The following is a 26,064-nucleotide window of genomic DNA, read 5'->3' as shown; positions in this document are numbered from 1 at the left end:
GAGGTCTCTTGGGGCTGATCCCCCTTCTCAGCCTCTCCCCGGCACCACTTCAGGCCTGTGTCGGTGGCTTCTTCCATCTGGTCCACCCGTAGTCTTTCTGAAGCCGAGGTGGACAGGATGATGCAGAGATTTATCTGGACCCAGATCCAGATGGGAGTCTTGCCTGCTCCCTCCCCCTCCGGGGCTGGGAGCATGCAGTGTACCTTTCTTCCTATTACTCCTTCTCTAATCCAACTCCTGGCTTGGGAGTCTTCGGGTTTGAGGTTTCCCAGCATCGAGGGGTCTGTGCTGATGGGTTCAGGTACCTTGATGCTGACCATTCCCCTGAGTGGCTCAGCTCCGACCTGTTTAGAGCTGTCTGACTCTCGGAGCCGTAGTCTCTGTGCCAGATCTGAGGGGATGGCATTGGATTAGAGGTTTTTGGAGTCTGCTCTTCCACTCGGAGTCTTGGTGCCTGGAGGCTCAAATCTGGTTCTCCCATCGATGCACAGGGTGACTGATCCAGTTCTACTCCCCTCAGCTTTGGGGATTCATTCATCCTCCGCTTTTGATGTGATGAAGAGGGTTCTCTCCACTGCTTTCAGACCCATGACATTATCCTCCTCTGAGTCCGTCCTGGCTCCCTCTATTTCTGGTCTGAAATACAACATCCTGCCCCCTTGGAGGTGGCGTTATGCTTCAGCCACGTTTGCCTTGCGTGCACTGAATTATATGGCTCATGTGATCAGACTACAGCGGGACCTGGTCAAAGGGGTCGCCTAGTCTTCCCCTGGGTCCATGCTGGCAGAGGAGAAGGTGTTCTGTTCCCTTATGGCCACCCTTACTTCGATATCCAACACTTCCATGAGGCTTCTATCACATGTTACTGAAGGTGCCTCTAGGGAAGCCGGAACAGGCATTCCCATCAGACGTCATGCTTGACTCTGGTTCTCTGCATTCTTGGAGCCCTTCAAGGCATTGTTTACAAATTTCCCCTATGATAGTTCCACTCTGGTAAGACCGCTCGAGACACCCTAGTCCAGAGTGATAATGACTGGAAGACCTTGTCTGCCGTTGGGATTCGTTTCTCAATCTCACAATGATTCTTTGCGGTTTCAAAAATCTCATGGTTTTTCCAACTATGCTCAGGACTCCCTTTCCCCAGAGGGAGAGGGGGATATGTTGGACACTGTCCTCTTGGCAGAGGGGTCCGCATCAGCCTGGTCATCCATCGCAGACTATCATTGGGTGTTGCAGATTATATCCAGAGGATAATCCACTTTTTTCAACCCCCCAGTCTTCCTAAGCACCTCCTGGACATCCCACCCACACAACGGGAGGAGGCAGAAGTGGAAGTTTCCAAGCTGCTTGAAAAGTGAATCATCCACCCTGCCCCCCCCCCCCCCGACCAGTCTGGATCCAACATCTATTCCAGGTTCTTTTTGCTGCCCAAGCAAACAGAGGACTTAAGACCATCCTGGATCTTTCAACCCTAAGCCTGTCGGTTGCCAAGACAAAATTCCAGATGGTCACTCTCCATTCCATTCTGCCGTTTCTGCAGATAAATTACTGGATGTGTTTGGTGGACCTCCGAGACATGTACTATCACATCAAGATGGACAGGTGCTCTCTGACATTCCTCCGCTTACGGCTGGGAGCCAATCATCAGTTCAGAGTGCTCCCCGTTGGTCTCACCACTGCCCCCAGGGTATTCCTCAAAGTGACAGCAGTGGTGGCTGCTCACCTGCGGCTGCAGGGGTTCGAGGTCTTCCCTTGCCTGGATGATTGGCTCCTTTCTGCTCCCTCCAGCAGGCATCGACTCTGTCAAGCTAGGGATGATCTTCTCAAGAACACCCACCAGCTAGGCATAACCATAAATCTCAACAAGTCCCACTTGGATCTAGTGCAAGTCCTCAACTTCATTGGGGCTCACTTAGATACCACTCAAAACAAGGTGTTTCTAACTCCAGGCGGACTTCAGTCTCTCCAACATTGTTTCTTACATTGTTCAAGCTAAGTGTCCCTCTGCGGAGTCTATTCTTCGGGCAATAGAGTCCCTGGTGGCCACGATCACTCTTGTCCCTAAAGCTCTTCTTCATATGAGGGTCCTCCAATGGACTCTAGCAGTTCAGTGGTCATTACTACACCTGCCTTTATCTCATCTGGTTCGATTATCTCTGGCTTACAAGGATTCGCTTCTCTGGTGGCTACAATCCCCAGATCATCATCTGGGTTGTCTATTCATCCTTCCTGCCCCGATGATCACAGTGACCATAGACGCCTCCCTGCTCGGGTGGGGTGGGGGGCATTGCATGGGAAGGACAGTCCAAGGCACGTGGTCTTTCTTGGAGACTTAATCTGCATGTCAACATCCTGGAGATGAGGGCATTGCTGTTGGTATTGCAAGCTCTTCATCCCCATCTTCCCCAAGGGACGATTGCTATCCAGACGGACAATATATCTGTATTTTGGTACATCAACAAGCGGGGGGGGGGGACTAGGTCTTACCCCCCCCCCCCTTTGTCACAAAGCCATGAGATTATGGGAGTGGGTGATCTCCAGCCGTTTTCTGGTGGCAGTGCACATTCCGGGGAGGTCTACCTTTCAGGTAGACTAGGCTCAGTAGATCTATTCTGATGGCTTATGGGTGGAACAGATCTTTCTAAAGTGAGATCAGCCTTGCTGCAAACTCTTAGTCTCTCCTTTCTCCAACGCGAAGTGCAGCAAGTATTTTATCTGAACCCCTCTCTGGGGTCGTCCACCCAGAGACACTCTAGTTCATGCTTGGCCCTCCGGTCTACTGTATGGTTATCCTCCACACCCTCTAATACCAAAAGTTCATTCAGAAAGCTCTACGGCTGGGGAGCTTAGTGATCCTCATTGCCCCATTCTGGCCTCAGTGCGGTTCCCCTATATGTGGTCTCTTGCAGTTTGTCCCCCTTGGACACTACATCCGGATATGATCATGCAACCATCAGGGATCCCGCACCCAGATTTAGTCTGAAGCTCATGGCTTGGCTGCTCCAGATGTCCTTCGTGTTTCACTGTTGCAGTCATCACATTTGGGTTATCTGCTTGCAATAGCCCTCAGTCGGCCTGATTATCAAAGTCTTGGGTGCTGTGTTGGTTGCTGTCTTATCTTCTGTGACGTCAGGTAGTCAGAGGTATAAAGCATGCAGCCGACGCCATTACATCAGTCTTTCTTGCCGTGCGGTGCCCAAAGCGAAAGCAGTTTGGCCAACTCCTGAAATTTTCGTTTTCGAGTTTCAGAACCGAAGTCTTCAACTAAAGCCAAGTACCCCGATGGGGAAACTTTTTCTTGCTCTAAACTGATGTCAGTAAGTCAGTAATTGTATTTCTTGTGGAAAGCAAATACCTCACAAAGATTTTCATTCGTACTGTATTCCTTGCGTAGGTCCTGACCACGACTTACCTCGCTGTCGGTTTTGTGCCTTATTAAGCAACAAACTATTCATAGTCTGCATATTTACGCTTCTAAATATTTTGGTACTCTGTTCAATTATCCAGATATGTCTTCGGAAAGCCATCCGACTACTGACATTCTGAAAAAATGCAAAGATAAAGACAGAGACAGGCAGCCTAGGAACAAAGCTGCCGACGAAGCTTCTCCTAAGCCAGTCGCCAATTCGCCAGTACTCAGTGAGGCGCTTTCGCAGCCCCTGGTACCCACTACTTCAGATTCGCAGGCCTCTACTGAGACCCATTCGGAGTCCGATATGCCGCAAAATGCTTCAACTGTGGAACCTGCGGATGTGTCTACTTTGAATGGTTCGGAGCCGCTGTGCAGGCACCGGCTTCTGAGGGTGTATTCAGGCCTACTGACTTGCATATTAAACTGACCCCATCTTCTTCTTCTTCTAGGCCTAAAACTCGAACTATGCCTAGAAAACTGATGACAGACCACATGGTCAGGCTACTATGCCTAAAAAACAGATAAGAATGGCTGAAGACCGTATTACTTTAATCAGGGGAAGCCAACCTTCCCCCTCTAAGAGATCTAGGACTGAATTTGCTTATGATACTTCTGACCAAGATTCTGAAATGGCCGTTTCCTCTGAGGACCAGGATTTACCCTTATTTACCTATGAGGATTTTGATGCGGAGGACTCTATTCCCTCTGCAACCCCCCGAGGATTTCTCTTTTGGTGAAACCCTCCATAATCTTAGGGAGCACTTTTGCTGGGAAAGCCAGGATTACTCTGATTCTAAAAAGAGGCTTAAGGATTTCCTACTCCTGCCCCAGCACAGGACTTTAGTTATCCCTCCTGTACTAGACATTGTTGATGCCTTTTCTGAATCTAGCTTGGCCCCTGACTCTCTACCTCCTGCTCCCAGAAAACCTAATAGATATTACAGGGTCCCTGACTTTCACAAGTTCCTTTTTAAAAATCCTACTGCATATCCTGAGACCATTTCACAGGGACCCAAGGGCTTCAAGGTTACTACTGCCAAAAATCCTACCCAGTCTGATAGAGACTCCAGGGCGCTGGATAGATGGGGTAAGAAAGTATACACTCCTGCAACTTTGGCCATTAGGGCCTGAAACCACCAGTTTCGTATGTTAAAGTATCAGCAGCATATCATTGGATTGCTTAAACAGAAAATGATGTTGATTTCCTGACTGTGCTGAAAATAAGGATTTACAGGATTCAATGCATTCTGCTGAACAGGTTGGAAAACATACTTTGCAATGTGGTTTTGATTCACTAGAGACATCTTGCAGGGCTGCTGTCACTGGGAATGTACTTAGAAGGCATGCTTGGCTAAAGAGCAATCTTTGCCAGATCATGTTAAAGCAAAATTGCTGGATGCTCCCTTAAATCAGGACTGCCTATTTGGCAACAAAGCAGACGAAGTTCTTAAAGATGGAGGAAGAAGCTTAATCTATGCAAAGTGTTAAAGATTTCCTACAAGTACAACCTCCAAGATTTTAATAGGCATTGACCCTCCAAGAATTGGTCTTTTCCTGCCTCTTCCAGGTCTTCTCAGTCCAAACCCAGAACCAGCAGAACACCCAGGATTCAGTCCCAGGGTACGCACAGGACTAAGCAGTGGGGGGGGGGGGCTCCCACTTCCAAATCAGGGAGTAGTAAGACTTCACCCTATGGTAAACTGTCTCAATAACTGAACCTTAAAACTTCCAAGCACTTCTCAACGGACTGCTTCTTTAGGGGGAAAGATTGCTCTGCAGGCAAAAAACTGGGAACTCATTACACAGGATAAATGGGTTTTAAATATAGTTTCCCAAGGATACAGATTTCACTTCCACACATTACCAACCCTAAACAGTTGGCCAGATCTACCCCCAAATCAGTGGGCAGAGGCTCAAAAGCAAGTACTCTCTCTCTCGAGCATAAAAGCTATTCAAACTGTACCAGAAGAGGAAAAGGGACAAGGTTTCTACTCAAGACTTTTCCAGGTACCCAGAAAAGACTACTCTTGGCATCCTATCCTGGACCTTTCTATATTAAACACCTTTTTGGTGATTCCAAAATTCAAGATGCTAACTCTTCACCAGTTACTTCCAATGCTAGGCAAAGATGCCTGGCTTGGCAACACTAGATTTAAAAGAAGGCTACCTGCTCATCCCAGTCAGGGAATCTTGCAGAAGACACCTACGCTTCAAAGCAGGCTACATGTACCATCAGTTCTCTGCACTGCCCTTTGCTTTATCTACTGCACCCAGGGTATTCACAAAGCGCCTAGCTCCAGTCATCTAATTTTGCAGGCAAAGAAATATTCAAATATACCTATACCTGGACGATTGTCTAATTCAGGCAGAAAGCCGGAACATACTTTTGAATCATCTTTCATTTGTACAAAAGGTGCTAACTTGTCTGGGGTACACCATAAACGAAAATAAATCACATCTGGTACCCTGTCAATGATTATATTCCTGGGAGCAAGCTTGAACAACTTCCCTGATGGCTTTCCTCACAGCAGAGAAATTCATTTGACAACTTAGTTCAAACTTATGGCCGCAAAAACCCTGCTATCTGCAAGGCAAGTACTACAAGTCTTGGTGTTCATGGACTCCTGCATTCTACTAACATATGAGGACACTACAGTGGTATCTAAAAAGCCTATGGTGTCAACATTTTCAGGATCTAGAAGCAATGATTCCTATCATACCTTGCCTACAGTTAGTTCCTTTGGTGGGCAGAGGCCTGCCACCAGAACAAGGGATTACCATTCACTCTACCCCCTGCCATCCAAACCCTAACAGATGCATCCAACTATGCATGGGTGGCTCATCTGGCAGGGAGTGCATTCAGGTCAAATGAAACCCAAGACAAATTCACCTGCATATCAATCAAAAAGAAATGTTAGCTGTACAGAATGCTCCGACAGCCTTCATGGACCACATTCTTCCTGGACAATTAATGGTAAGGACAGACAACACCAGTGTTATGTGGTACATAAACAAGCAGGGGGGGGTACCCATTCTTACACCCTCTGCAGACTAGCCATGGCTCTGTGGAACACAGCCTTGAGCTACCAAGTGCATCTACAGGCTCAATTCCTGCCAGGAAAGCTAAATACACTGGCATAAATACACTGGCAGACGAACTCAGCAGAAATATCATGGACCCACATGAGTGGAAACTGGAACCAAAGATTTTCAACATGTTGTTAAACAAATGAGGGAGCCCAGATATAGACCTGTTTGCCTCCCACCAGAACTACCAATTGGACAAATTCTGCACAAACAAGTTTGGAAAGTGGATGCTCTGTCCTTCAGCTGGAAAAATCAGTTTATGCCTTTACTCCTCTCCCTCTCCTCTCCAAAGTAGTACTAAAGATCAAACAGGACAAACCAAGGATGATACTGATTGCACCAGACTGGCCACACCAACACTGGTACCCCCTCTTGCCCAGTTTGTCACTGCTGGCTCCATGGCACCTGCCTCAGACCCCTACCCTGCTTTCACAGCAGGAGAGCCAGATTCTGCACCCTCAGCTTCAAACCCTGACAGCCTGGCTAATTTCCTAATCTCTCCATTACCATCCCTCAGCAAACAAGTGTTGGATGTCATTTTGGAGGCAAGGAGGCCTAGTACTAGAAAATCTTATACTGAAAAATGGAAAATATTCTGTGCCTGGAACCAAACTCACAGCACAGCAGCGCCCAATTTACCTCACCTTCTTCAATACTAAACTGAGATGCTTCACAAGGACCTTTCTTTTTCCTTCATCAAAATTCATGCCTCAGCCATTTCAGCTCATTACAACACATAACCACCTCTCTTCTCTCATCCACTGCTCAAGCAGTTCCTCAGAGGGGCCAAAAACTTAAGACCACCTAGGAGAGCCCCAACTCCAGCCTGGGACCTTAACTTTGTATTGGAAAAACTCACTCTCTTCCTCCTATTGAGCCAGCTGCAAGTGCAGAGTTAAAATGTCTTTCTTGGAACAGACTTCCTTTTAGCAATGACTTCAGCAAGAAGGGTATCTGAACTACAGGCCCTTATAGCAGTGGAGCCTTTCATCATATTTCATGCGGACAGGGTGTCACTCAGGACCAAATCCCTCCTTCATGCCCAAGGTGGTATCCAGTGTGGCTCTTAATCAGTCCATTCATTTGCCAGCCTTGTTTTCTAATCCACAAAACAAAGGGGAAAGGATACTGCGCACGTTAGATGTGCATAGACAACTTGGATTTTACTTGGACAGGACTAAACCTCAAAGGAAATATGAACAACTGCTGGTGGCATTTGCTGCAGGGGCAGAGGGGAAGGCTATTTCAGAACAAACCATTTCTAAATGGATAGGCCATTGTATTAATTTTCCAATAAGCACCATGGAAAACCTATCCCACATGGGATTAGACCCCATTCAACCAGGACTGCATCTACCTCTACAGCCTTTCTCAGAGGTGTACCTACTAAGGACATCCTAGAAGCTGCTATCTGGAGTTCTGTACATACTTTCACCAAGCATTGCCATTTGCCAATTTTCTCTAAATCCAGAGCTGACTTTGCCACTGAAGTCTTACAGGGCCTTATAGCTGGTCCTAATGCTCTCTAAATGCCTCCTCCCATCCTTAGCTTTGGGAATCTACCCAAATTTGATGACTGGAACAGTGAAACATGAAGAACATCGTGCAGTTGTGTGCACTTACCATAAAATGTAGATGTTTGAGTGTATTCACTGTTGCAGTCCTGGTTACCCTCCCTGCAGCCCCCTGACTTCTTTTGGCTATACCTTTACTCTCCTTTAGTATGCTTAAAAGCTTTTTGGTGTATTTGCTTTTTTGTTGGAGGTGTAACTTTGTGTGTGTATATATATATATATATATATATATATATATATATATATATATATATATATATATATATATATATATATATATATATAATCTCTTCCCATTAGGGGGACACCTGACATATGGGGGAAGAAAAACTGATGTAATGGCGTCTGCTGCATGCTTTATACCCCTGACTACCTGACATCACGGAAGATGCGACTGCAACCGACGCAGGCCCCAAGACTTTGATAACTGGGCTGACTGAGAGCTACTGCAAGCAGATAACCCAAATGTGATGACTGCAACAGTTAATACACTCGAACATCTACATTTATGGTACGTGTACACAACTGTGCTTTCCATTGATAGTTAGGACTCCTGGGCTGTCTTCTCCTGTTAAGATTTTGTTAGTGGCTCACAAGACTTCCACCAGGAAGGTCTATTCCAGTAAGTGGAAACATTTCTCTTTTTGGGCTCTGCATGATTTGGACCGTTTTACTGCTCCAGTCCTTGCCATTTTGGAGGAGTTTTTTGGTGGATATTTTTAATCATGGTACTCTTGAAGATCAAATGAAAACAACAATTTCAGATAATAGTTATGTACTTATCATAACGTTCCATCTGAATTATTGCTTTTCATTTGCCTTCAAGCGCCCCTCCTCCTTTTCCCGCTGCCTTATGTGGGCTGTGCAGTGGACTGGATGAAAGAGGCATAGCTCATACTCTTGGGAGCCTTTGTCTTCTTTATTGTGTTAGTGGGTGCTAATGTCAGAGTGTTAGGCTTATGGTTAGGTGGAAATGCTACTGTCTGCAGCAAACTTGATCTGAGGGGAGGAGGGAGACAAGGGTGCTATGGATAGGGGAGGAGGTTGTATCCAGTGCTGGAAAATGCGGCCAAGTCGGAGCCATACTGGATTCGTATTCCCTCAGTTTGAGGACAAATGAAAAGCAACAATTCAGATAGCATGTTATGGTGAGTGCATAACTTTGTTTTCTTGTCATATCCATTTGAGCCAGTGTCTCATCTTACAAAACTTTGTTTTATTGAAAGTCCTCAAAAAAAAAAAAAAAAAAAAAAAAAAAAAGCAAACCCCCAATATCCCTAAAACCTCTTAATTTAATAACACACACAACTATGTACATTTTCAAATATTGAAGTTTTATCCTCGTAGTAGGAACATATGTCCCAAACTGACATCCACACTAAAACTTGAGTTAACCTAAAAGAAAGGTTATCCATGCTAAGATGTATGGTGTAGCCTGTGCTTCTACTAAGTGCTAACTGGATTTGTAATGTCTTTATAGCTGTCTCAGCTGGGAAAACTCCTGAATGCTTGCCAGCCCCCCCCCCCCCCCCCCAGCCAATCTCCATCCACCAGACTTTAACCAATTTCTCTTTATCAGATTGGTCCCCATGTCTGTATGGGGCACGAGAACCAGACAGCTAATTTCTCATTATCAGATTGTTTCCATGATGATATTAGGGCCAGATACAGAGTTGCTACTAAGCATACATTAATTTGTTAGAAAAAAATCTAATATTCTATATTCTTTTTTATTTACTTGCTTTCTCTCAAAAGATAACTAAATCAGTTTGAAGTCCATAGTCTAGTCATTCCCCCATACAAGAATGAGAAAATGCACATTGACTTTTCTTTTGTCATGCTCTTTTAACAAGGTTTTTGTTACGTTGCAATGCCTACATTTAAGACTGAACAAGACAGAGAAAAGGGAGAAATAAAGGAACAGTGGCAGCTATTTACAGTCCCTGTTACACTTATAAATAACTGAGAGAACTTTACTTTATAGCATGCAAAGAAAACCATACATCACAAAAATATTACTATTAAGAAAAAAAAAGTTTTCTTTACTTGGTTAACTTTCTCCCCTCTTTTCCGCTCCCCAAAGCACTTTTCCGAACATTAATGACATGAAGTAGGGCGTACACTTGAGTGCCCCACAAGTCCAACAAATTCTGGAAAAGTCCAATATTTGCAGATTTATTTGTTCTGTCGCATTTTACAAATATAATTAATGCATTGTAATCCCACATTAAGTTGCTGATTTTTTTACTGTTAATCTCCATCTCCCAAATTCTATCTCTGCTTCATTTCAAACCTACTGTCGCGTCTTCTATTCAACTGTCATGCTCCCTTGCTTCTTTCCATTTTCCATTGAAACAGTGGAAAAGGTGTCACAGGTACAGTCTGTGTGGTCTTAATTACCAAAAGAACAAGAAGTAGAGTCTTATGTTTCACAGCTCACTCTTGTTTTTCCTTTTTAACATGTACTTCATCAAAAAATGATTTTGTTCCACCAGGGAAGAATACCCTTGAAGACATCTGGGCATAGTAGTTTGATTCTCACACCTGCGTCTCAACATTCCCTGAATGGTAGAATGATTTACTCCTCTTCTAACTGGTGTACAATGAGTAATCATTCTTCACGAACACTCTGCTGTCTCCCACTTTTGGTATTTTGTTATTCTGCCACAGTCTTGTCTGAATAAGCTCCTCCTGCTGGAAGGATTGCATCTTTACTATTCTAGGTTGCATTCTCATAGCCAGGTTTGGAGCATACACACGATGTGCCCTTTCAGCTAACAACTCCTGCTGAGGTATACCAGTCCAGTTGCTTGTTTGTGCTTTCATAAAATTAATGCAGCTTCTCTGGTGTAGGTGAAAATATCAGGTTTTTTCCCCCCATATGCTCTGTATTCTAATTCTGTTATTGTTTGAAACTTCTCTTCCTGAGCAGTCTCATATTCAGCCAGATTTTTCTTCATTTCAGCCTCTTATTTTTGCAGCTTTATCACCTCATCTGAATATCTATTTAAAGCTTTTTCCATTTTTTCCAGACTTTTCTTGTTTGTGTTGATAGTGTGCAGTTGTCTTGTATCTTTTTATAGGTTATTGGAATTCATGTCTGGAGTTTGCATTGTTTTTTTTTATTTTGCTGAACAGCTGCAGAACGTTCCCTAATCAGTGTTTCTTACTCACTTTTTGTAACAGAGTTTTTTTTTTCCAGGTGCTGTACTAGTATTTTTCCTGGCATCCAGGCAGTGCACTTACTAGCCAGTTACTGTAATGTAACCATAAACACAAATCTCTACTGGCCTTGTCTGTTGAGTTTCTGTTTTCACAGTGGGAGAGCTAGAGTTAAACTGTTACTCATGCAGCCATCTTGGAAGCCCCTTTCCCTTACCATCTTGATCGTCAAGTTCCTGCCACGTGTATATGCCCATTTGTACCACAAGATGTGAATGTCTTAGCCAGACGTTCTTCGTGTTTCACTGTTGCAGTCATCACATTTGGGTTATCTGCCTGCAGGTAGCCCTCAGCCGGCCTGAACACCAGAGTCTTCGGATTTCTGCATCGGATGCTGTCGCTTCTTCCATGACATCAGGTCGTCAGGGGTATGAAACATGCAGCCGATGCCATTACATCAGTCTTTCTTTCCGTGCAGTGCTCGAAGCAGAAGCAGTTAACAGGTGCCAGTCGGCCGTCTCCTGAAATTTTCGTTTTCGAGTTTCAGAGCCAAAGTCTTCAAAAAAGATAAGTACCCTGTTGGAGATCCTTTTTTCTTGCTCTTACCGATATCAGTAAAAGTTAACAGTTGTCTTTCTTGTGGAAAGCAAATACCATATAGAGATTTTCATTCTTATTGCATCCCCTGTTTAGACCCAGACCACGACATCCCTCGCTGTCAGTTTTGTGCCTTGTTCAGCGCCCGTACTATTCGTCTTCGGGCTACTTTTGTAGCCAAATACTTTTGTCGTCTGGCTACTTTTGTAGCGAAATACTTTTGTTCTCTGCACTCTGAAATGGCTTCGTTAAGCCATCCAACTACCGATCTTCCGAAAAAAACATAAGGATAAAGACAGAGACCGCATAGGTCCAAAATTGACAACTCTTCTGTTAAGCTAGTCGCTAGTCCACCAGTACTCGGTGAGGTGCTTTCGCAGCCCCTGATACCCGCTACTACAGATTCGCTGGCCTCTACTGAGACCCATTCGGAGTCTGGTATGCTGTGAGATGCTTTTTCGACTATGGAACCTGCGGGTGTCTCTACCTTGGATGGGTCTGAAGCAGCTGTGCAGGCACCGGCTTCTGAGGGTGTATTCAGGCCTACAGACATTCTTATTAAACCAACGCCATTGTTTCCATCTAGAAGTTCCGAATTCCTCAGGCCAAAAACTCTCACTACGCCTAGAAAACAGACTACCAAATCACAAACTCCAGCCCAAATGCCTCAAAAACAAATGCTTGGAATGGGCGAAGACCTTATTACCTTAATTGGGGAAGCCAGCTTTCCCCCTCCGAGACCTAGAACCGATTTTCTTTCTGATTCTTCTGATATCTCTGCTCCTTCTGAATTACCAGGATTTGTCCTTATCTGTTTGAGTATTCTGATGCAGAGCATTCCATTCCCTCTGCTTCCCCTACAGAAGATTCTACTTTTGGTGAAACCTTGCATACTCTTAGGGAGCATTTCCGCTGGGAAAGCCAGGACTAATCTGAGTCCAAAAAGAGACTTTGGGAATTCTTATTCCTGCCTCAACACAGGCCTTTAGCTATCCCTCCTGTTCTGGACATTGTAGATGATGCTTTCTTGGAATCTAGCCTTACCCCAGACACTTTACCTCCAGCTCCCAGAAAACTTGACAGGTACTACAGAGTACCTGACTCTCACAAGTTCCTCTTCAAGAATCCTACTGCGGATCCAGAGACCATTTCCCAATGACCAAAAGGCATTAAGGCTACTGCTGCCAACAATCCTACCACTTCTGATAGAGATTCTAGAGCCTTAGACAGATGGGGTAAGAAGGTATACACTTCTGCTACTTTGGCCATTAGGGCTTTAAATTGCCAGTTTCATATGTTAAAGTATCAGCCGCATGTTATGGGACTACTTAAACAGAAAATGATGCTGATTCCTGACTGTGCTGAACACAAAGACTTGCAAGAGTTAATGCATTCTGCAGAGCAAGTTGCTAAACATACTTTGCAATGTGGTTTTGACGCTTTAGAAGCATCTTGCAGGGCTGCTGTCACTGGGTCTGTACTTAGAAGGCATGCTTGGCTTAAGGAACAAAACTTGTCAGATAATGTTAAAGCTAAATTACTGGATGTTCTCTTAAACCAAGACCTCCTTTTTGGCAACAAAGCAGAAGTCCTCATAAGGAGGGAGGAAAAAGCTAAATCTATGCAAACTGTTAAAATATTTTCTACAAGTACAGCCTCCCCAGATTCAGTAGGCATTGGCCTTCAAAGAACTGGTCTTTTCCAGTCCCTTCCAAGCCTTCTCAGTCCAAACCCAGGAACAGCAGACCACCAAGACTACAGTCTCAGGCTACACACAGATCTAAGCAGTGGGGGGGATCCCACTGCCAAAGCAGGTAGTAAGACAACCCCCTACTGAAAATGGCACAATGACTTAACCTTAACCCTTCCAAGCCCTGCTCAACTATCTGCTCCCTTAGGAGGAAAGCTCGCCCTGCATGCAAAAAACTGGGAACTCATTACGCAGGACAAATGGGTTTTGAACATAGTTTCCCAAGGATACCAATTCCACTTCCACACACTACCAACCCCAAATGGTTGACCAGACCTCCCCACAAATCGATGGGTGGAGGCCCAACAGCAGGTTCTCTCTCTTTTCAGTATCAGGGCTATTCAACCTGTCCCAGCAGAACAAAGGGGGCAAGGTTTTTATTAAAGACTTTTTCTGGTACCCAGAAAAGACAACTCCTGTCATCCTATCCTGGACCTCTCTATTCTCAGCACCTTTCTGGTGGTTCCAAAATTCAAAATGCTAACTCTTCAACAGCTTCTTCCTATGCTAGCCAAGGATGCCTGGCTGGCAACCCTAGACTTAAAGGAAGCTTACCTGCACATCCCAATAAGAGGATCCTGCAAACAATACCTATGTTTCAGGGCGGGCTCCATGCACTTTCAGTTCTCTGCACTTCCCTTTGGCTTATCTACTGCGCCCAGGGTGTTCACAAAGTGTCTAGCTCCAGCCATTGCATTTTGCAGACAGCGAAATATTCAAATTTACCCTTACTTGGACGATTGTCTGATTCAGGCAGAAAGCCAGGACTTGCTATTACAACACCTGGCATTCGTAAAGAAACTTCTAACCTCACTGAGGTACACCATCAACGAAAAGAAATCTGACCTAGTACCCTGCCAACAGATTGTTTTCCTGAGAGCAAGCTTGAAAACAACTTCCCAGATGGCATTCCTCACTCCGGAGAAACCGGTTTATTTGACAACCTACTTCAAACTGTTGGCCTCAAAAACCCAGCTATCCTCAAGGAAAATACTGCAAGCTCTGGGGTTCATGGCCTCTTGCATTCTAATTCCATGTGCAAGACTGTATATGAGGAAACTCCAATGCTATCTAAAAAGCATATGGTGTCAACATTCTCAGGACCTGGAAACAATGATTCCTATCATTCCTTGTCTAAGGACAGAGTTCCTTTGGTGGGCAGAGGCCTGCTACCACAACAAGGGATTCCCTTTCACTCTACACCCTGCCGACCTAACCCTAACAACAGATGCATCAGATTATGCATGGGGGGCTCACATGGCAGGGCAGTGCATTCAGGGCAAATGGAACCCGAGACAGATGCACCTGCATATCAATCAAAAAGAAATGTTAGCTTTACAGAATGCTCTGACAGCCTTCAAATACCGTACTCTTCCAGGACAATAGTTATGCGGTGCATAAACAAGCAGGGGGGAACCCACTCCTACCCTCTGCAGACTAGCCATGGCTCTGTGGAACACAGTCTTGAGCTACCAAGTACACCTACAAGCACAGTTCCTGCCAGGCAAACTAAATTCACTGGCAGATGACTTGAGCAGTAATCTCCTGGATCCGCATGAATGGAAACTAGAACCCGAAATATTCAACCTCTTGGGGGACACACAGAGGTAGACATGTTTGCCTTCCCTCAGAACTACCAATTGAACGAATTCTGCACATGAACTCCCCACAGTCGAGCTTGGAAAGCGGATGCCCTGTCCTTTACCTGGGAAAGCCTCTCTGTTTATGCTTTTCCCCCTCTGCCCCTCCTCTCGAAGGTTCTACTAAAGTTCAAACAGGACAAGCCAAGGACAATACTGATTGCACCAGACTGGCCACACCAGCACTGGTACCCCCTCTTACGCAATACGACACTGCTACAACCATGGCATCTGCCTCAGACCCCTTCCCTGCTGTCCCAGCAGGCAGGCCAGATTCTGCACCCTCAACTTCTAACCCTGAACCTTGCAGCCTGGCTAATTCCTTGAGCTCTCATCTAGCATCCCTCAGTAAGCAGGTGCTGGATGTCATTCTGGAGGCAAGGAGGCCTAGTACTAGAAAATCCTATGCTAAAAAGTGGAAAAGATACTGTTCCTGGAGCCAGGCTCAGGGGATGGGCACAACAGTGCCCAGCTTACCTCATATTCTAGAGTTCTTAACTGAAATGCTCCACAAGGGCCTATCCTTCTCGTCAATTAAAATTCATGCCTCTGCCATTTCAGCACATTATTATATTGAGCCACCCCTCTTCTCTCGCCCCTTGCTAAAACAGTTTCTTAGAGGGGCCAACAATTTAAGAGCTCCCACTGCAGCCTGGGACCTTAACTTTGTATTGGAAAAGTGCACTCTTCCCCCCTTTAAGCCAGCTGCAACAGCAGAGTTGAAATTCCTTTCTTGGAAAACAGCCTTTCTTCTAGCCATCACTTCAGCAAGAAGAGTGTCTGAATTACAGGTCCTCATGGCAGTGGAACCCTTCATTATCTTCCATGCGGACAGGGTTTCCCTCAGGACTAACCCTTCCTTTATGCCCAAGGTGGTTTCTAGTGTGGCCCTAAATCAGTCCATTCATTTGCCTGCCTGTTTCCCTAATCCACAAACCAAAGGGGAATGAATACTGCACTCTCTGGACATGCACAGACAACTTAGATTCTATTTGGACAGGACTAAGCCTCTGAGAAAATCTGAACAGCTGCTAGCTGGCTTTGCTGCAGGGGTAGAGGGGAAGGTCATTTCAAAGCAAACCATTTCCAAATGGATAGCCCATTGCTTTCATTTCTGCTACAAGCACCATGGAAAACCTACCCCACAGTGGATAAGATCACATTCCACCAGGGCTGCATCTACCTCTACGGCATTTCTTAGAGGGGTCCCTACCAGGGACATCCTGGAAGCTGCTACCTGGAGTTATGTACATACCTTCACCAAGCATTACCACATGCCTATCTTTTCTAAATCCAGAGCTGGATTTGCCCCAGCAGTCTTGCAGGGCTTAATAGCTGGCCCTAATGCTCTCTTAACTACCTCCTCCCTTCCTTAGCTTTGGGAATCAACCCAAATGTGATGACTGCAATAGTGAAATCCGAAGAACATAGTACAGTTATGTACACTAACCATAAATGTAGATTTTCGAGTGTATTCACTGTTGCAGTTCTGGTTACCCTCCCTCCAGCCCCCTGATTTCTCTTGGCTCTACCTTTCCTTCTTGTTTGGTATATTTATTTTTTCTTGTGGATTTGCTTTTTGTTGGGGGTGTACCATACCTTACAATTGCTTCCTATTGTGAGGGCACCTGACACCTGGGGCAGGAAAAACTGATGCAATGATGTCTGCTGCATGTTTTATACCCCTGACGACCTGATGTCGTAGAAGTGACCGCATCCAACGCAGAAATCCGAAGAGACTGGTATTCAGGCCTGCTGAGGGCTACCTGCAGGCAGCTAACCCAAATGTGATGACTGCAACAGTGAATACACTCTAACATTTACATTTATGGTAAGTGTACACAACTGTACTTTTTTTCCTGTCAATGCAAGAGCTGAACAGCAGATAATGGTACAGTCATCTGCGAGGGTAAAGTTTTCTGTTTTACTCCTCAGTGCCAGTAAGCCACCTTTGGGGTTTCATGTGCAATGGACAGCAACAAGGAAGTAACGCTTTCTCTCGCTAGTGGAGTAATCCCCCATATGGCTTCTGGCCATCACCAGTGACTCTACCATGGCACCAAGCACCTCATATATGCCCCCCCCCAAAGGTATGGTTCAGCCAAGCCATGTCACTTATCCCTTCCCTTTTCAAGCCCCATTTGATGCTTGAGTCACTAGTTCAACTTGGTGTTGCCATTGTTTGTAGTCATGGCTTTATTACTGTATGCTAGTGGAGCTGGCTGAGATGGGGAAAGGTTTGTGTGACCTCCTTACATCCCTGTCCAGTGCCATGCTGCAATTACTTTTCTCTCATTCGTCCCTCAGGATAATTTCTAATAGGATGTATTAGATTTTGCTACAAAAGTATGGCATACTGTTACCTCAGTCTACCAGCAGTCATACTGCTAGATTCATTGGTAAATGTTTCAAAAATTTCATTTTGATTCTGTGCTGCTGTGGCATTTGTATCTCTGCATATCTTTACACAAAATATGTTGGATGTCCCCTTCAAGTCAAGATTAGCCTTTTGAGCTGCCATAATGTGTAGTTCACTTTTGTGACAAGCCGCAACCCAATAGGTTTAGCTTCGTATGCTGTTTTAAAGGTGATGGAATTGAAATTCCCAATATCGGGTAAAAAATGTATATATGTAGTGTAATGGTAGATTTACAGTGAGAGTTCCAACTTTCGCGTTTTCCGCCCTGCTGCCTAATTGTCCACTGGAGGCCCTGCTGTTTGGATCTGCACTTGGTTGTTCCTTTAGTTTTTTTTCCCGTAGATGCTTTAACTTGTAGACTTCCGAAATCTGAAGAGGGTGATTTTGGTGCCGAATATTATGGATAAAGTGAATGGCTATCCTAGAGTTGATAAGTTTTATGAGCTAAGCTGACTTGGTCTCTGCTGCTTTTAGTCTTAGAGGTGACAGAGTTGAAACTGCCAGTACATAGTTTCTCTATGTATTTTACTGGATTTTGTGTGTTTGTATTTGTAATTGTTTTGCTTTTTTTGACTGTGTTCTTTACCACTCCAGTCAAATTATCTGATCTGAAGTAGTTTACTTAATTTGGTCTTCAACCTGTGGGTTACGGATCCGTATCTGATCCGAGCCGGCAACTTTTTCTAGCATCAGCTCCGAATGGCAAACTCTGACCCATACCCATAGTACACCTCCACTGCCTTCCATCCCCAGATCTCATTTGCCGTGAATAACTTATGCATCGTGATCTCTTGAGCTCCAACTTGGTCAAGTGGGTAAAAGCTTTGAGTCTTTTTTTCTTCAAAAATTGAGTTGTAGAATTTTAGGATAGTTAGAGTAGTTTGTATTGTGTAGATTGTGCTTCCACTCCCCCCCTTCAGTGTTTTCTGCGTACGTGTGTGGTGAGTAGGTGTGTGTGTGCCAATTAGAAACTTTCTTTTTTCTTAAGTTCTCTTTCTACTGAGGCACTATGGTTGAAAAGCTTGTTTTCAAGCGTTGCACTGAGTGTGACCATAAATTATCCCCAGCGGATGGCCACACTCTGTGTTTTGTGCATGGGCGTGGCCCATCTGAGTGTGGACTGCAGCATATGTGCGGACTTCATCCCCCGCGCCATTAAAGATAGGAAGGGCAAGTTGGCCCTCATAGCCCTTCTTCCCCATTCAGAATCTGTTTCCTCGTCTCCGGCTTTGGTCAAAGTGGCTGCTGTGACCGCCTTTCCTTCCTCTGGCTTCTCCTCCCTCCCAGGCTGGGACTCCACCTCCTGTACCAAAGCCTGTGGTAGCGGAGCAGAAAAGGGGTAGAGAGAGGGAGAGAGAGTCGAAGGTTAGGGAAGAGAGAGAGTGGTCTCCAGACCTCACTTAAACCGCAAAAATGCCACGGATCCGTGACTCCCCTTGGCTCTGATCTCCGAGGTTCTCCCCGGAGCCAGAGGAGACACGTTCAGCTTCTCGGGCCTCGGTGCCCCTACTTGCCAGGTCGGAGTCCATGGCCTCATCGAGGTCCACCCGGTCTTGTCTGACATTGATCTGGATAAAATGATGGTTTATCCGTACCCAGATCCAGATGGAGGTCTTGCCAACCCCCTTTCCTCAGGAGGGAGGAGCTCGCTTAGTTTTTTCCAGCCTATATCTCCTTCTCCTATCCGACCTTCGGGTTCAGAGTATTTGGATCAGAGGTTGGCTTTGGTGAGGGGGTCGGCGCCAACGGTACCTGCTTCCTCTACTCCAACAGCTGCGTGGAGCGTATTGGATCTGCCCAGCTTGGATCCGAGCAGCTCTAGGAGCTGGAGCTTGGGTGTCTGATCCGAGGGAATGGAACCTTTTTCTTCGGCTCTGACTTTGTCAGGCCAAGTTCCCTCCCTCGGATCTCTGTCCACCTTGGGCCTGGCTCCGATTCTCTCATCGGACCTGAGGAGACTGGCCTCCTTTTTGGTTTCTCAGAAGGTTTGCTCTCCTTCGGCGTTTGTGGTAGAAAGGGTTCTCTTCACTGGATCGAGACCCCTGACCGCCCCCCCTCGGACTCCACCCAGACCCTCTCTGCTCTGTCTATAGTCCCCATTGTTTTACCAGAAGGACAGTCCGTGCTCAGAGAGTCTCAAGACGGTTCCCCCCAAGGAATAAATGGCTTGTGAGCTCTCCCCTGGACAGCCCTGCCAAGAGGTACCTCACAAGCATATGTGCAAGAGGAGGCAATTGGACTCCTCTGAGTCCCTCACAGAGGACACGGACTTGGATGATGGAGAAGGCTCTCCTAGGTCACCTCCCAAGGATGTCTCTTTTGGAGACCTCATGGAAATCATGCATCAACGGGGAAGTTGGACCACCCCCAAACCCTCTTCTGACGAGTCTGTGTTCCTGGAGGCTTTCGGTAAGGGCCCATCTATGTCCTGGGTGTCCCCTCCTGTGGATCCTTTGATGGATCTGGTCACCTCGCGGGCATGAAATGAACTGGACACCATGGAACATATTCCAAAAAAAACAGATACGATCTTAAGCCCCCCCCCCTATAGACAGCCCAGCATGGAACAAGGGCTCCCCCGTAGACGCCATGGTGGTAACAGCATCCACTAAGAAGGAATTTGCTCAGGAAAGTTCCTCGGTCCATCCTCCTGACCGAGCGTCACGGATGATGGACCGCCTAGGGAAGCGGGTTTATGCTTCAGCTGCCTTTTCGATTAGGGAGCTGAACTACCTGGCCCATGTCACCAGACTCTCAATGCGACCTGGTAAAAGAGCTGGAGGAGTCACCCCCCCAAGTCCATGTCGCAGGAGGACAAGGCTTTGTTCTCCGCAAGGATGGCTACTTTAAAAACAGTATCTAACACGTCCATGAGACTCCTTTCATGTGCTACGGAAGGAGCGGCTAGGGCGGCTGGGTCCGGTGTTTCCATGAGGCGCAATGGCTGGCTTAGGTTGTCAATTTTCGGAAAATTTCAAGGCATCCTTTGCCAGTGCCCCTTATGACAGCTGTACACTCTTTGGTAATACTGCCAGAGAGATTAGTCCAGAGTGAGAAGGACGGGAAGACGCTCTCTGCCGTCGGGATACGCTTCTCTAACCCTCAAAGGTCCTTTTCCTGGAACCAGAGAGGGCAAAAGAAAATGTGGTTCTGGCAGTCACAGTATTCCCGGGACACTCGGGGGTCTTCTTCCTCCTGAGGCAGAGGGGGACAGAATGGACGCCGGCTCAGAGGCAGGGGAGTCCAAGGAACTTTGGGTCTCTAGAACCTTTCTCAGATAGACCCGGGCAGCAACCCTGAGGGGTTGCCTGACTGATCTACTCTGGAGGCAATCGGGGGATGAGTGTCCTTTCACCTACCAACATGGGAGTCTATGACAAAGGACCACTGGGTGCTTCAAATCATATCCAGAGGATACCCTATCCCCTTTGTGGTTACCCCAAATCTCCCAGACACCTCCCGGACGTGCCACCCATGCAAAGGGAGGCAGCAGCACAGGAAATTTCCAAGCTGCAAGAAAAATGAGCCATCAAAACCGCACATACCCCCCCCCCAGATCAGTCTGGATCAGGCTTCTACTCCAGGTTCATTTTGGTGCCAAAGAAAACAGGGGACTTGAGGCCCATTCTGGACCTCTCTACCCTGAACCTGTGAGTTGCCAAAGAGAAGTTCCGGTTGATCACATTACAATCCATCATGCTGTACCTGCAAGAGAGTGACTGGATTTGCTTCTTTAGACCTCCAGGATGCTTACTATCACATAATGCATAGAAACCCCAGGAGGTTCCTCTGCTTCCGGCTAGGAGTCAGTCATTACCAATTTCGAGGCCTACCCTTTGGTCTCACTACAGTCCCAGGGTGTTTACCAAAGTGATGGCGGTGGTAGTGAGGCTTCAGGGGATTCAGGTCTATCCGTACCTGGACTATTGGCTCCTCACTGCTCCCACCAGGCGTCTTTTCCCCCAAACCAGGGATTATTGCCTGACTCTTGCCCTGCGTTTGTGGATCACAACTAACGCATCCAAAGCTGTCCTAGATCCTGTACAGGTGATGGACTACATTGGTGCCAGAATAGATACTCTACAGTGCAAAATCTTCCTGACCTTGGAGAGCATTCAAAACCTGAGGATACATGTCTCCCTGATCTACCACTCTCATCTCCCAGCGGCGGAATCGGTGTTGAGGGCCTTAGGCTCAATGGCAGCGACCATAACTCTTCTCTCTTTACACACGAGAATGCTACAGTGGACTCTAGCTGTACAGTGGTCCCTGTTGGAACTGCCATTGACCTATCCAATCCAATTCAGTCGAGTCTGTCAGTCGTCCCTTATATGGTGGATGTGCTCACTGGACATTTTGGAGGGACGATGTTTTGTTCCAGCCCCGGCCCAAACCACAGTGACCACAGATGCCTCCCAACTCGGATGGGGGGGGGGCATTGTTCTGGCAAGACAGTCCAAGGCGTGTGGTCCCCCATATAGACCAGCTTGCACATAATTTTCCTAGAGATGAGGGCGGTCCTTTTAGCGTTGGAGGCCCTTCATCCCTTTCTTCCTCTGGGAATGATTGGTATTCAGTCAGACAGCATGTCAGTGGTCTTGTATATCAACAAACAGGGAGGGTCCAGATCTTACCACCTTTGTCGCGAGGCCATGGGAGTGTGGGAATGGGAGATCTCCACCAGTCGCTTTCTCATCGCAACGCACATTCCGGGATGGTCCAACATCCTAGTGGACAGGCTAAGTCGGACTATTCTGATGCCTTACGAGTGGTCTCTGAATCTGTCAGTAGCGGAACAGATCTTCAGCGAGTAGGATCAGCCTTGCTGCAGTCTGTTTGCATCTCCTTCCAGCGTGAAGTGCAGCAAGTTTTTTGCTCTGAACCCCCTGCCATGGGAGTCACCCAGAGACGCTCTAGTTCATGCTTGGCCTTCCGGTCTTCTGTATGCTTAACCGCCAGTACCTCTCATTCTGAGGTTTCTACAGAATGCTCGCCAAGTGGGGAGCAAAGTGATCCTCATTGCCCCATTCTTGCCTCGCCAGGTATGGTTTCCCTTCCTTTGGTCTGGCTCCGCCTTGAATCCTAGATCCCATTCAGGATCTAATTTCACACCCTTCGTGGGGGTGCCTCATCTGAATCTGGACAGCCTGAAGCTCACAGCTTGGCTGCTCCAGTTCCCATGATTGCTAGGACTCCTGGACTATCCACCTCAGTTAGATCTATTTTGGTGGATGCGCATAAGTCTTCGACCAGGAAGGTTTATCGCAGCAAGTGGAAACGTTTTTCCTTTTGGGCTTCTCAAAGGAGATTAGACCCCTTCACGGCTCCTATTTCTGCCATTCTTGATTTTCTAGCTGATATTTTTCAACATGGAGCTAGTTCTTCTACTGTCAAAGTTCATTTAGCTGCCATCTCTCATTTTCGTGTGGGCGAGAAATCTGCCTCTTTAGCCTCTTTCAGACACTAAAGCCTTTATCAAAGGCACCTTTTTGTTACGCCCCCCCCCTGGTCAAAGATCCTGTTCCCCCATGGGACCCTACTATGGTTCTTCAAGCTTTGGTCGCTCCACATTTCGAGCCTGCCACAACTGCAGATCTGAAATTTTTATCTTGGAAAACAGCTTTTCTGGTGGCTATTACCTCTTTAAAAAGGGTTTCAGAATTACAGGCCTTGTCCATCAAAATTCCTTACATGATTTTTCACATAGATAAGGTTTCCCTTCGAACTAATCCATCCTTTTTCCTAAGGTGGCATCACCAGTCAGTATCAATCAGACCATCAATTTGCCTGTTTTTTCCCCCTAATTTTATTAACAAGATGGAATACAAACTCCACATGTTGGATGTTGATAGACAGTTACGATGCTATTTACACAGGACAAAAAATTTCCATAAGTTTGATCAGTTGTTTGTATCCTTCTATAAACCCTTTTTGGGAAAACCTATCTCTAAGGTCACTATAGCTAGACGGATTTCTTCATGCATCCTGCAGGTCTACAAGGACAGAGGCATGTTTCCTCCAGATCAGGTGAAGGCTCATTCTACTAGGTCCATGGCTACGTCTGCTGCCTTTTGGTCTAGAGTGTCTTTGGATGATATTTGTTCTGCAGCTACTTGGTCCTCATCTCATACATTTATTTCTCATTGCAAATTGGATTTTACTTCCAGGAGGAGAGCATCCTTTGGTTCCCGTTGCTCTGGAATATCCTTCCATGAGGGCCTCCTAGGAGTTTAGTAGCTGGGGACTCTGTCCCATAGGTTGAAGTCCAATTGAAGTAAACTACTTCAAGAAAAGTTATGTACTCACCATAACGTTCCATCCGAGTAGTTGTACTTCATTTGTCTTCAACCATCCCTCCCTCCTTCCCCCGGACCTTGGCATATGATCAGCCTACTGCTGCAGGTATAGGTCACAAGTAAATTTTTCAGGTCGGGTTGTCTGTATAACGTTCAGCAAACTCTATCTATCTGGGGATGGAAGATACTGGAGGTGTATTATGGGTAAGGGGAGGAATTTGGAGCTCAGAGCTGATGCTAGTAAAAGTTGCTGGCTCAGATCCGATACGGATCCGTAACCCACAGGTTGAAGACAAATGAAGTGCAACTACTCAGATGGAACATTATGGTGAGTACATAAATTCTTTTTTTGTCTTGGTTGTGAATGAAAAGGCACTGCTGTTGGATCATTTCACTCATCTAGCCACCATATGACAAGTTGGTGAGATTTTGCAGTGTTTTTCTTATTTGTGTCACTGCAGCACCAATGCGTAGTTATTCACAGGGATGGTTCTCTCTCTTAAGTGTAAGGTAAAATGGGCAGCTGTAGTTCAGAGGGAAGTGGATGCTCAGGAAAATTAAGCTGTTAACTCAGAGTAAAAAGTGTGTGTGTACTATTGTGTGATTACCTGTCTAGAAACTAGCTGTGGTTTTCATTTGTGCTTTAGTGTTGCATGCCCCTAGAGTAAATAAGTGACTTAATTCTGACAAAAAAGGCAGGAAAAAAGTATAGCCAATTTTTTTTTTTATATATATATATATATATATATATATATATATATATATATATATATATATATATATATATATATATATATAACAGTTATGCAAGTTTTAGACATCAGAACAATGCATCACTTTTGTTTTTATTAAAGTTAATGCATAGATAATGTGTGTGCACACTCTGAAATGACAGCTAATCGTGCCACCAACACGATCAGTTAAACAACACCTTGCTTGGTAGCAGCATGTAGCTTGACGGGAGGGCTGTGAGAAGTCATTGTTTGGACTGACTTAGTTCACCTCACAGTACTCCGCAATTAATCATTCGTGAAGAGTCTTTTTTAAAAATGTCTCTCTATTGCTGACTGAAGATCAGCAGCAATCTTGTAGCTAGGTAAACTAAGACTTTGATTCTGAATCGGACTCCTCTGTTAATACACAGAGTGATAAATTTGCAGGTATGACATTATTAAAGCTACTCCATAAGCCGCAGTTGTGAAATTGATCTTAATATTTGTAGTGGAAATATTTTGGGCTGACTAGTTTTGATGTTTGTTTCAAGGTGACAGCATGCAAATAGCAACAAATCGCCAAAGTCATGAGCGGTTTAGATTGCATTTTTATCCTGTAAATAAGTGAATTAATCCAAGAAATGTAGGTTGCATCTGAAACATGAACCAAGTGTGAGTTTTAAAGTTGTGCATATTTATTGCAGTGCAGTTTGAAAATTCTTGCATTGTGTGATAGGATTTACTTACTGCTTAAATTTGTAAACTCTGGAAACTTGTGTGTTAAACTCAGTAGATACAATTGCCTTTTTTTCAGGGGTGAACAGGTTGAATAAATTAATTGCTCAGTCGCACAGCATCCATGACTACAAGATGAGGCTCGTTAGTAGTTCATAGCCTTGATTGTTAAACTACCAGATTGGTTCATTACAAGTTGATGTAATCATGCATTCTACCCACACCATTGTATAATTAAGCAATAACCGTTGACTTGGTGTGGTATATTGAAGATTTACCCACGGTTGGTGTGGTTTAATCATGAGGGCGAAGCCCTAGTGATTAAAGCCAACCGTGGATAAATTTCAATATACCACAACCACAGAGTCTGTTATTGCTCTTACACAATGACATTATTTAAGAAAAAAAATACTTTTCTTAAATAATGTCGTTTTATAACGGCACATTACTGTTCTTCGCCGGTGATGGTGTATACTGCTTCCTTGTGTTGATGTACTGCGCATACGTATGGGACTTGCATGTCTACAGCATACCCAGTACATCAGTGCTTTGAAACGAAAGCAGTGGAGAAAGTCTCCGTTGCTCCATATTTTTTTTTTTTTTATTTAAAAAAAAAAAAAAAAAAAAAAAAAAAAAAAAAAAAAAAAGATTTTGGGCACTATACCAACGGAAAAAATGT

General features: G+C 45.4%; 1 protein-coding gene across 4 annotated transcripts in view; it reads left to right on the top strand.

Annotated features, from left to right (window-relative positions):
* Window positions 1–26,064, top strand: part of STRN (striatin) — a 2,479,646-nt gene that overhangs the window by 412,255 nt on the left and 2,041,327 nt on the right. The window lies entirely within an intron of this gene.

Source organism: Protopterus annectens, chromosome 1.part2, assembly GCF_019279795.1.
Source record: "Protopterus annectens isolate FY-2018-M chromosome 1.part2, PAN1.0, whole genome shotgun sequence".
NCBI lineage: Eukaryota > Metazoa > Chordata > Ceratodontiformes > Protopteridae > Protopterus > Protopterus annectens.
The sequence above is the reverse complement of the archived record's forward strand: the minus strand, read 5'-3'. Positions and strand labels throughout refer to the sequence as shown.